The sequence below is a fragment of the Macaca fascicularis genome, chromosome 2, assembly GCF_037993035.2.
Source record: "Macaca fascicularis isolate 582-1 chromosome 2, T2T-MFA8v1.1".
In the NCBI taxonomy this organism is placed as follows: domain Eukaryota; kingdom Metazoa; phylum Chordata; class Mammalia; order Primates; family Cercopithecidae; genus Macaca; species Macaca fascicularis.
The window spans coordinates 84,431,426-84,443,745 of NC_088376.1; the positions used below are offsets into that span (position 1 = coordinate 84,431,426).

General features: G+C 40.4%; 1 protein-coding gene across 2 annotated transcripts in view; it reads right to left on the bottom strand.

Annotated features, from left to right (window-relative positions):
- SPATA16 (spermatogenesis associated 16) overlaps window positions 1–12,320 on the bottom strand; it is a 261,852-nt gene that overhangs the window by 11,163 nt on the left and 238,369 nt on the right. The gene's annotated exons all lie outside the window — the stretch shown is intronic.

Below are 12,320 nucleotides of genomic sequence, written 5' to 3' on the forward strand. Positions count from 1 at the left end.
TTTCCTTCATCTGAGAATGTCTTAATTTCTTCATTATTCCTGAAAGATGTTTGCATTGGATTGGTAATTCTTTTCTTTCAGTGCTTGAAAAATATTATGCCACTTCCCACTGGCCTCCATAGTTTCTTATGAGAAAGCCATTGTCATTTATTTTTTCGTATGGATAAGGCATCATTTCCCTCTCGCTGCTTTTAAGATATTTTTGCTAATAGTCTTCAGAAGTTTGACTATGATATATCCTGGTGTGAATTTCTTTGGGCTTATCCTAGTTGATATCCACTGAACTTCTTAAATTTATAGTTTTGTCTTTTGCCAAATTTGGGAAGTTTTCAGCCATTATTTCTTTGAGAACGTTTTTCATCCTGCCTGCTCTTACTCTTCCTCTGAAACTCTGATGTCATGGATGTTAGATCCGTTGTTACAGTCTTACAGACCCCAGAGGCTTTTTTTAGTTTATTTTTTCTTTGTTGTTAAGAATAGGCAATTTTTTTTTTTTTTTGAGGTGGAGTCTCACACTGTCACCTGGGCTTGGGTGCAATGGTGTGATCTCGGCTCACTGCAACCTCTGCCTCCTGGATTCAATCAATTCTCCCTCAGCCTCCTGAGTAGCTGGGATTACAGGCACATGCCACCATGCCCAGCTAATTTTTAGTATTTTTGGTAGAGATGGGGTTTCACTATGTTGGCCAGGCTGGACTCAAACTCCTGACCTCATGATCTGCCCGCCTCATCCTCCCAAAGTGCTGGGATTCAGGCATAAGCCACCGTGCCTGGCCTAAGATTGGGTAATTTTTATTGTCCTATCGTTCTTTCACTGATTGTTTCCTCTGTCCCTTTCATTCTGCTATTGAGTCCATCCAATACATTTTTTGTTTGTTATTTTTTTTTTCAGTTCTAAAATTTCTATTTAGTTTTTCTTTATACTTTCTCTTTCTTTGCTGATACTTCCTGTTTATTTGCTGTGACTATTTTTCTCACTTAAATGTGTTTGTAATTGCTCATTAAAGCATTTTTATAATGCCTGCTTTAAAATGTCAGATAATTCTTCCTTTTTTGAGACAGAGCCTCGCTCTATTGCCCAGGCTGGAGTACAATGACAAGATCTCTCCTCATTGCAACCTCCACCTCCCGGGTTCAAGCGATTCTCCTGCCTCAGTCTCCTGAGTAGCTGGGATTACAGCCATGTGCCACCATGCCTTGTTAATTTTTGTATTTTTGGTAAAGATGGAGTTTTGCCATGATGGCCAGGCTGGTCTCAAACTCCTGGTCTCAAGTGATCTGCCTGCCTTGGCCTCCCAAAGTGTTGAGATTACAGGCATGAACCATTACACCCGGCCTAAAATGTCAATAATTCTAATATATTTGACATCTCTGTTTTGGCAGTCATTGATTATCTCTCTTCATTCAGTTCGAGATCTTTCCAGTTCTTGGTATGATGAGTGATCTTTTAAGTCTGGACATTTTGGGTATTTTGTTACGAGGGATCTGCCTCATTACTTCCACGTGGAAACAGAAGTTCAGGTTCCCAATTCACCCTCCATAACACCTGATGGAGAGGCTTCTCATTACTTCTGGTTGGGGATGGGAGTTCAAGCTCCTCACTGGGTTTCCACTGATACCTTCGTGGTTTGGAGGGTAGGAATGTTTTATCACTGTTTCCCACATGGCTTTCACTGACACGACATTGTGGGAGAAGACTCACTACCATTGCTGGGTGCTAAAAATCCTGACTTTCTACCAGGTCTCATCCAACACCATACCAGCAAGAATGGGGAAGGAAAAGGAGAGAGTTACTTCCTACTGGGGATAAAAGTCTAGACTCCCTATTTGTTCTTCTCTGACACTACCCTATTAGGATAGGAAGATTGGGATACCTTGTTTTTTTGTTTTTGAGAGACGGAGTCTTGGTCTGTCACCCAGACTGGAGTTCTGTGGCATGATCTCGGCTCACTGGAACCTCCACCTCCTGGGTTCAAGTGATTCTCCTGCCTCAGCTTCCCAAGTAGCTGGGACTACAGGCATGTGCCACCACACCCAGCTAATTTTTGTACTTTTTTAGTAGAGATGGGGTTTCACTCTATGTTGGCCAGGCTGGCCTCGAACTCCTGACCTCAGGTGATCTGCCCACCTTGGCCTCCCAAAGTGCTGGGATTACAGGCATGAGCCACCATGCCCAGCCATACCTAGGAATTTTAATTGTATGTAATGGGGTGAATGGGGGAAAGCACATCTGCTCCATATTCTTCAAAGTAGAAATACTCTATCACAGGTTTTTAAAAAATGATTTTGACCCCTGTGCCTTAGGAAGATGTGCTTTCATTTCTCAAATCAGTTTGACCAGTTGCTTCTAGATACCTTTATCAATGTGATAAAGTGAATCACCTATTGTACAGCTGAAGGGGCCTTCTTTCCATAAGAGGTCTTTGGAAGTTAAAAGCCTTTCAAATTTCTTGTAATAAGAGATAGGTCTTACTTTATTCTACATCTAAGTTAGGATCTCTCCAACATATGTCCACTATGTCCACACTCCTCACTAGTCCTCTCATGTTCCTCTCCAGAGTCTATTCTCCAGCAGAAAGTCATTTTGGTAGAGTACACATTAGTTTAATTCAGTTTTGATGATGCTGAGAGACATGGGTATATTTTGCTGTGGAATTTGTGTGTGTTTTAGATTCCAGTCTTGTCCCCTTCTCCACAGGTATCATTTTAAGAAAATCATAATCAGAAGGATAAATGATCCATATCTTCCTTTAGAGCTGCATGTACAGGCACTTTTGTTTTTGCCCTTCTCCCAAAGATGAAAGGTATAATGAGTACACTATAAATGACTGAATGAGCTACAAGTCAATTGCTCTGAACTCCATATTAATCCCACTTTCAATACAGAATGGAAGATGTCCTATGGTTCATTTAGCTACCAAGTGGTATAAGCTGTTATTCTGTTATTCTCCAGAATTATAAAGGATTGCAAAACTTAATGTATAAAAGACAGGCAATAAAATGCTGGGCTGCCAAGAAAAGAAGACACTTTTAGTAATTTAAAGGAAGCAATGTATAGAAGGAACTACAAACTTACTCTTCAGTTCAAAATACAATTGAGATATATGTTTCCACTCCTCTCACCAGAATATCACACTGAAATTTTGAAAGATGTATTTTGAAAAACTTTTGCAAAGATAAAACTCCTCTAATAGGTTTGGACTAATATGAGCATTTCCAATTTCTGTTTTAGTCACTTCCATAAATTAGCTCATAAGTGGATCAGGGAGAGAAAGTGCTCAGGAAGTGGAGGTGGTAGACTTTGTGTTGGTCCACTTCCAGCCTCAAGACCCCCTGTGTTGTGATGGTAAAACTTGGAGGGGTTATGGCAATATATGCTTATAAAATTGTGTTTTCACTGAAAGCCTAATGCATTTGCAGATGATAATTCAGATTATTCACCAGAGGGTGACCCTCAGGGCAACAGTAAGTAGACTGCAGAAATGTCTAGATTTCTAAGCTGTTTCCTTGAAGTTCTGAAGTTGCAGAAAGAGGGAAAATAGTGAGCTACCAAAGCAAACCTTAACATGGTATGTCTACAAAGGGAAGGATGGTAAGGGAGGACAGTAAGAGTATCATGACTCAGGGAAGTGCAGTGGGTTAGGCAGCTACCACGAAGCAGTGTGGGCAAGTCGCCAGATGGGCAGCAAGCTGTGACCTAGTGATGAACAAAGGATTCCCTGCCAAAAAGCAGACTCAAAGGTTGTCTCATTGGCTGTCTTACGGAATCTGACCTTAGGTCAGGCAGTGTTCTTTGTGCCATTGACTTGTGGCAGCTTTGTTTGGTTTAATACAAGTGTGCAAGCTAACAGTTAAGAACAAGCCTTTGACCCAAACAAATCTGATTCAAAACTAAACCCTGTCACTACAAAGTCGGACTTGTTTTTTTAATTCTACACAGCTATTTTTCCTCATCTTTCGAGAGACGTCTCTCTTATAGGGTTGTTGCAATCATATTAAATGTGATAATGTATTGAAATGCTTGGCACACACTAAGACATCAGGAATAAAAACTGATAACATCTGTCATCATCATTATTAATTAATTTTTCTATAGCTTGAAATACATTTTTCTATAGCTTGTTCCAATTGTGATAGTTATTAAAAAGCAAGCTTCAGACAAACTAACATAGTTTGATAATTTGTGTGGTAACAGTATTTTATTAGGTACATGTGAATGGTGGCAGATTAGCTTTGTCTGCCCCTTGATAAATTCTTGTTTAAAAGTGGCCAAGCTCTTGGATACATGCTCCCTAGATGAGGGCTATGCCACGATTTGCCACCTGCACAGAAATACTTCTGCTGCAGAGGTTTCCTGCCAAATCATCAAGGTTTTAGAAGACAGTATTTTCAGCCAACAAAGCACTTAAAAGAGGTGTTTCCAGTTTTGGAGGCAAGGCCAAGCACAGGTGGGAAGTGGGTGATTAGGAAATGCAGCTGCTGAAAATGTTTTACCTATTAACCTTATACTTTTCCCTTGAAGTCAGAGGAGAAAGATGTTGGTTTAAATGATAATTGAAGTTCACCATCTAGATTTGGAGCATCGCACTGTGGTGGGAAAGATGGCCAGACCAAGGCTTTCAGCTTTCTCCATTCTGCAGGCGAGGCTTGGGCTTTGCTCTGTAAACATCTGAAAATGAGGTCCTCCCTTCCCGGGTCCGATTGCTCCAGGATTTAGCTTCTGACCACAATCACGAGGCTCTGCCAGGACTTTAGTTAAGGCTCTTCCACTGCAGTTGTTGGCCTGGATGCCATTGACACAGATTTGTTTGTCCCAGGAACCTGGCCTCTTTCAGCCCCTTGGGCCTTGGCTCCTTCCCTGCTTGTCCTCGGAACCTTTCCTCTCCTCCCCAGTGTGATCAGCAGTAAAAGCACTTAGGTTTCTTTCCCTGCATGATCTGCACTATACCTTGGACAGAACTTCTTAGCAGTGCTTGGAGCACACACACTGTAAGGAATTTGGGGATATGCTAATGAGGAAGCCCATAACCAAAAGCAAGAAGATTCACAATCAAATTGCAATAAATCTGCAGAGACTCCTTAAAGAACAAGACACACAGGAAAAGGCTGACTGCTGGAAAAACTGCTTTGCAAATGAATGGTATGGCTGCTGAATCTTTGAAAAGACAGCAGTACTCTCAGAAGTACTAACCTAGCCACGTATCAGCCCAAATGACTGGCCGATGAATGATAGTGCCACGTGTACAATCTCTCTCAGAAGAGTTTCTGGAAGGATTTGGGTTTAAATACTGATATGGAAAGTAAATAACACGTTCCAATTTGCTCTTCCCTCTACCTTCTCAACCAACTGCCCCTGCCCCATTTCCCAAATTTGTGTTCTCTCCTGTTTGCTTTGCCTACATCAACAGTCTTGAACAGAACAGAGTTGCTAAGTAACATGTAACTCCATCACATTTTCATCTGAAAGACCAAATTAGTATGTCAATGAATGCCATTTCTGTATGATCACAATGAATATGATTCATAAGTTAAGATTTTGAGGTTAAAAGGAACACAAGCAGTAAAATAATTTTGAATAAATTCATATGGATGGTTTAAAGAGATCTACCTATACTCTGTTTGTTGGATTCATTGAAGTTTAGAAGGTACTATATTATATTAGATGAAATTTTAAAGTGGCATTTCTCCTCAGGAAAACTCACAGGTCCGAAAGTATATGCTGGAGCACTTTTCTCATTACTTTTAATGTAACAAAGTTTTATTTTCCTCATTTAGTTTTCAATCAGTGATCCAGAGCCATAGCAGAACAAGACAATACTTTATGTCATGTTAAATGCTGATCTTCTCAATGCCAGGTTTAGGCTTTATAAATGAAGAGCAAATAACTTTTTCTTCTTAGTTGTGGACAGTGTGTTGCTTAGCTGTTTGATTCTATGACAAGAAGAAATAGAAGTGTTCCAACTTAACAATTGGTACTTTTTTTTTTAAGAACCCTTTTTCTATTTACTTTAAGCCTAGTTCTTAAAACTCCAAGGGACCTTGGGATTCAATGGTAACAGAAAATCATGGGATCTAAAAGTGGTGTGGGTAAGGACACATCATGCTTCTCAGAAGGCTATGACTTGCCCGCTGTCCCACGAATGCAAGCTGAATTAATGGTTAAGGACTTCCAGATTTAGGCTCTGTATTCTTTCTGGATATAGATGGAAAACTAAGGAACAAAGATGGAGGATCCTATACAAGTGAGTTACAGAGGTGGACTAAGCACAAATTCCTCAGTGACTCTTTAGCTCAGATTGAAAGAACTTTATTTTGAGAACTGAAGACAAACTGGGCTGGTTTATAGCTAAATTCTACTTTGGTTGGAGGGCCTCACACCTGAATGTTCAACTATACAGACAACAATGCTAGTCACTCAGGCCTTTTCAGGCAGCACAAAAACTGGACTTTTATCGAGAAAGAGTTTAGGCCCCCGGGGTCAGATCGTTTGCTAGCTCCATTTACTGGCTGTGTGACTTTAGGCAAACTGCTAAACTTCTCTTTTTAATACATTATACTTTTTACCTCTCGTGAGGATTATGAGTTTGGTATATGTAAAGTAAATAGGAGAGTTTGGGTCCCTACTAAGAGCTCATAAAATATTAACTCCTATCCTTTTATTTGATGATCTGATTTTCAAAAGACCTGTTCAATCAGAGCTGCAAGGGGACTTAGAATCATCCAGCCCAATATCCTTATTTTACACATGAGAACACCGAGGACCAGAGAAAGGAAGTGGCTTCTGATTTAATTTATGACTGACCCAGTCTCCAAAATGCTAGTTCAGGGTTTTCTTGTTTTATTTTGTTCATGTTTTCTTTACTAGTCTCCCTCTAAATCAGCCTTTGCCCTTCTGAATAGATGACTTCTTATCTCCACTCCTACCACTGGGTTCAAGGGTTAAGCCACCATTTTGCTCTCACTACAATAACCGACTAACTCATTTCCCTGCTTCCATTCTTGCCTTCTTCAATCTATTTCCAACTTAACAGATTAGAGTGCTTCTTTGCAAAGCATTATGTCCCCTCTTACTTCATCTCTTACTACTCTCACTCATTCAGCTTTTTACCCTACCCTGTTTGCTGTTCCTTGTGCATTTTGGCACACTCCAATCTCAGGTTTGGTGTTTTTTGTTTTGTTTTGTTTTTTTGAGACGGAGTCTCGCTCTGTCACCCAAGCTGGAGTACAATGGCGTGATCTTGGCTCACTGCAACCTCCGCCTCCCGGGTTCAAGCGATTATTCTGCCTCAGCCTCCTGAGTAGCTGGGTACGTGCCACCATGCCTGGCTAATTTTTTTGTATTTTTAGTAGAAACAGGGTTCCACCACCTTAGCCAGGCTGGTCTGGAACTCCTGACCTTAGGTGAGCCGCCGCCTCGGCCTACCAAAGTGTTGGTATTACAGGCGTGAGCCACTGTGCCCGGCCCAATCTCAGGTTTCACATGTGCTGTTTTCTTTACTTGGGATGTTTTTCACCTGATATTTGCATGATATGCTCTCTCCTCTGGCACTTTCCATTTTCCTATTGTGCTTTGTCTCCGTTGGGGCATTCACTACTTTATAACATATCCTGTATTTCTTTAGGCAGTGTTTGCCTACTTCAGTACAGTGTAAACATTATGAGGGCACACTTGTTCACGGCTGTTTCTCCAGTGTCTAGAATGACGACTGACACAGAGGACGTACCGGTAAATGTGTGATGAGTACATAAATGAGCAAAGTGTCAATAGGATTTGTGGGATGTTCAAAAGAATATGTTTCCTCAGGTGTTTTAGTTATTTAACAAAACTAAGCAAATGTTCTATCCTTAATTAAACATGCTGTGGCAGGGGACTTTCCAACACATTAAAATTTACCTTTTTTTTTTTTTAATCATAACCTGGTAATTTTATGTTTGCATTGCTAAACCTATAGGCATCTATCTTTCTTGAGTTAATCGTTAGGAAATACTCTGCAAAGCCAAACCAAAACAACAACCACTTTCCTAAAACTCTGTAAAGAATATATTTCCATTCTGGTGAATCAGGAGAAAATACATTTGTTTCATTTCCTCTCTTTCTGGGCTCTTAGAGAAACTTCAAAGAAAACAGAATGTAGACAGGAGGTCAGCTTTCATGAATCAGATTTCATCTTGATCGGCTTTTTATAGACCTATAACAAAGTAGAGCCCTGAAAATTGTGTTAGGTAATGGGGATTCTGACAGGCCCTTTAACTATGTGGAACTAGGAGGTTCTGCTATAATTCTGCTGCTTCAGATGAAAATTTCAAGTGTTTTCATTAGGTACAACAGCTGTTTCTATTACAGATAACAGATCTCAGAGGTGATGATGCTGATATCAACTTCTACTGGGCTCAGAACACAGTGTAGCTTGTACAATTAGGTTTTTTTTTTAATTATTTTTTTTTCTGCACACGCAAATTAACTCTGTAGCAGTAAAAGGAAATTACTTACTTGCTACCGGAATTGTCTGAAAGTGATACGATCATCTTTTGTAGAATCACATTAACCAAATTAAAAGCCCTTGGGAAAAATTTGGCACCTTGTTCCTTCCCATTCACATCTTCCTGAAGACCTCTCATTTAGAAAGTGATGATCATTATCAGGGCTTTTAATTTGGAAAGATTGGCTGCTCACCAGTGAGCCTTTCTAGATACCCAGTGGTTGGGCAGAGTGGCTGTACTGTGTTTCAGCCTTGGAGGCCTTGACTTTACTATCCTCCTGCTTGCTTGAATGTATGATTTCTAGCCTGGGACACACAGTCACAGTCCTGCTACTGTACATTGTTTCCGAGATGGTGCCTTCATTTTATTCTCTCATTGAATGCACATATTACTCCTTCACTGAGAGGAGGTGGATTGATTCCTCCAACTCTTGGAACATAAGCTGGCCTGTGACTGCTTTGATGAGTAGAATGTGATGGGATTTGCTGTGCAAGTTCTAGGCTTACCCTTTAAGAGGACTGATGGTTTCTACTTCCTTTCTCTTAAAATACTCCCCTTCTTGAAACCCAGTTCATAGGAGCACATTCTGTGATGGATTTGCCACTATTTTGCCACGCTGTTTAAAGCCTAATTCACATAGAGAGGCCACGGTTAGGTACTCCAGTCAACTACCTCAGCGGATTAGTGTCAACTGTAAGCCATGTGAGCGAACCATCTTGGAGTTCAGTCCATCTTAGCCTTCAGATGACTCCAGCCCCATGCATGGAAGCCATTTGACTAAACTGAATGAGAGGCATTGAGTAAGAGCCACCTACAGGAGTCTGGTCTTGAATTGTTGTTTTAAACTGCTACATTTGGAGTGGTTTGGCTTGTAACACAGCAATAGATAACAACTGCAATAGTGGCAAAATAGTGGCAAATCCATCATAGGATGTGCTCCTATGAACATGGGTATCAAGGATCTTTCAAGTGAGGTGAAATTAGTTGTTGTTTACATGATAGAGACAGATGTCATGTCAATCCTTATTGTATATTTTCAGCTGGTCCCTAGAAGGTGATAATGGGATTATTGTTCTATTACCATTTGGATTTGTAAATACAAATATTTACTGTACAAATGCAATTTTTTGGGGGAGAGGTAACGCTCTACACCAGAGTACAGCAAATAATTTTTTTTTTTTTTTTGAGATGGAGTCTCATTCTGTCAGGCTGAAGTGTAGTGGTACGATCTTGGCTCACTGCAAGCTCTATCCCCCGGGTTCAAGCGATTCTGCTGCCTCACCTCCTGAGTAGCTGGGATTACAGGCACCCGCCACCACACCTGGCTAACTTTTGTAATTTTAGTAGAGATGGGGTTTCACCATGTTGGTCAGGCTGGTCTCGAGCTCCTGACCTCGTGATCCGCCTGCCTCAGCCTCCCAAAGTGCTGGGGTTTAGGCATGAGCCACTGTGCCCAGCCAGCAAATGTTTTTGATGGTGCTAGATAGTAAATATTTTAGGGTTTGTGCGTTATTATAGTTTTTGTGGCAACTACTTAACTCAGTCAAGCTGACTTAGATAACATGTAAATAAATGGCATGGCTGTGTGAAATCAACTTTATTGACAAAAATAGGTAATATGCTAGATTTGACCTGCAGACTGTAGTTTGTTGACCCCTGTTCTAAACAACTATTTCTAGAACCAACAGAGACGTGTGATTATATTGCTTGAGTCTCATCAGGACCGCGTTTGGCTGCTCTATCTCTAATTCCTCTTGCCAGTCCTTCTTAGTCTCTGTCATAGGCTTCTCCTCCTAAGTTTGAAATGTGCTTCTCAAGGCCCTCTTATCTCCTTACTCTATTATACTCTTTCTAAGCCATGATTTCAGCTAATGACAATTTGCCAATGACTAAGAAATATCTATCTTTATTCAGTCTTTTATCCAGAACCCAAGGCTTTTGTATTTCCTGTTGGATGTCTTGCCAGCACCCTATGTGAACATAGGCACACTTTTGTGCCAGTTGTTAACCTATAGCCTTGCAACTCCAAATCTGCTCTTCTATACTCAGCCCTGTGATAAATATGGCTAGGACTCTGCAATTCCATTTCTTTTTTTTGTCAACTGTTAGATTCTATCATCAGAGGGCATTAGAGGAGAAAGAAGGGAATTGCTGCTTCTTTGCTTCTTGTTTACTTCTGTCTGCTTTAGGGTTCCTGGGAGTATCTCATCAACAAACCTTCAATCAGAAACATACTTTCTTTTCTGCAGTAGCAGCCAAATTTAGTTTTTACAAAAGTTGCAAACTACATCCATTACTACCCACCTCCCCATCACTTCCCACAGCTCCGGTGGGTTAGTGGTCCCTCCTTGGAGGTTTAGGTCCCAGCCCTTCAGGACTCCAACCTCAGGGACACCATTACCTGCTGAGCAGCACCTTCTAGTAGGGGGTCTGGGTTTTGGCATAGCAGGGTCCTTGCTCTAAGTTTCTAAGTTTTAGCCATTCCAACTTCTCTTTGATTACCCAGCCCTAAGACATGGTAGTTGCTTTCTTTAATGGTTTTCTTTGTGATGACTTAGTGTTCTCCTTTCCTTCTTCAGTTACCTAATTAACAACTTCATAAATTAGTTAACCATTCTTTATATTAAATTTCCATTCATATATCTGGCACGGTTTCTTTCTCCCAACTGAACTCTAAAGGCATTTATATTCTTGGCCAAAAGCTGCTCCTATGACAGTATCTTCTTCTTTAGTAAATGGCACCAGCAAACCTTTCCCTATCCCTGCTCAATTGCTCAAGCAAGTATCTAGGCATCATTCTTAACCATTTCTATTCTCTCAACTCCCAGATCCCATCAGTTGAACAAGGCCTATAGATGTGGCTTCCTGAATATTTCTTAGGTCCATCTGCTTCTTTTCTTCTCTGTGTCCACAACCCTAAACCAAGACGCCAGCATATCTCACCGGGATTACGATCCCTACTTTATCACTGACGTCCCCGCATTTCTGCAGCCCCTCAATCTCTTCTCCCCACCACAGCCCTAAAGATGTCCTAAAAACATTTTCTAGTTAAATGTACTCTAAAACTATCCAAACTTCATTTAGAAGTCCTTCTGTAATTTCTCCTGCCTCTGCACTTCATTTTGAAATATCTTATTTACTTTTTGGTTAGTTTTGAATGTGCCATTCTTTTTAAAAAAAAACCACTTTTGGTACAAAGTGATCCCTCTGTTTAGAAATACCCCCTTTTACCTGGAAAACCACTACACATTCTTTAAACAGTGTGTAAATATCATTTTCTTAGAGACAGTGTTTCTGACCACCTAGACAAGGCTATTCTGCCATTTATTTCCATAGATCATTGAACATCCCCTTTATTCCGTAATATTCAGTTAGCCCATAAGTAGCTTTGTGGATTATAAGGACCATACAGGCAAGGGCTGTGCCTGTCTTGCTGAGCACAATATTCCCAATATCTAACTTTTTTTTCCGGCATGGTAGATATCTATTCAACACATATTTGCTGACAGTCAATTTCTGGTTTTTTGTCCATACAGTGGACACTTGAGCAACATGGGTTTGAAATGTGTAGGTCCATTTATAGGCATATTTTCTTCTGCCTTTGCCACTCCTGAGACAGCAAGACCAATCACCTCCTCAGCCAATTCGACATGAAGACAACAAGGGTGAAGACCTCGACTTCCACTGAATGAATAGTAAATATATTTTCTCTTCATTATGATTGTCTTAATAATATTTTCTTTTTTCTAGGTTACATTATTGTAATACAGTATATAATACATATATACAATATAATATGTGTGAATCAACTCTTCATGTTATCATAAGGCTTTCAGTCA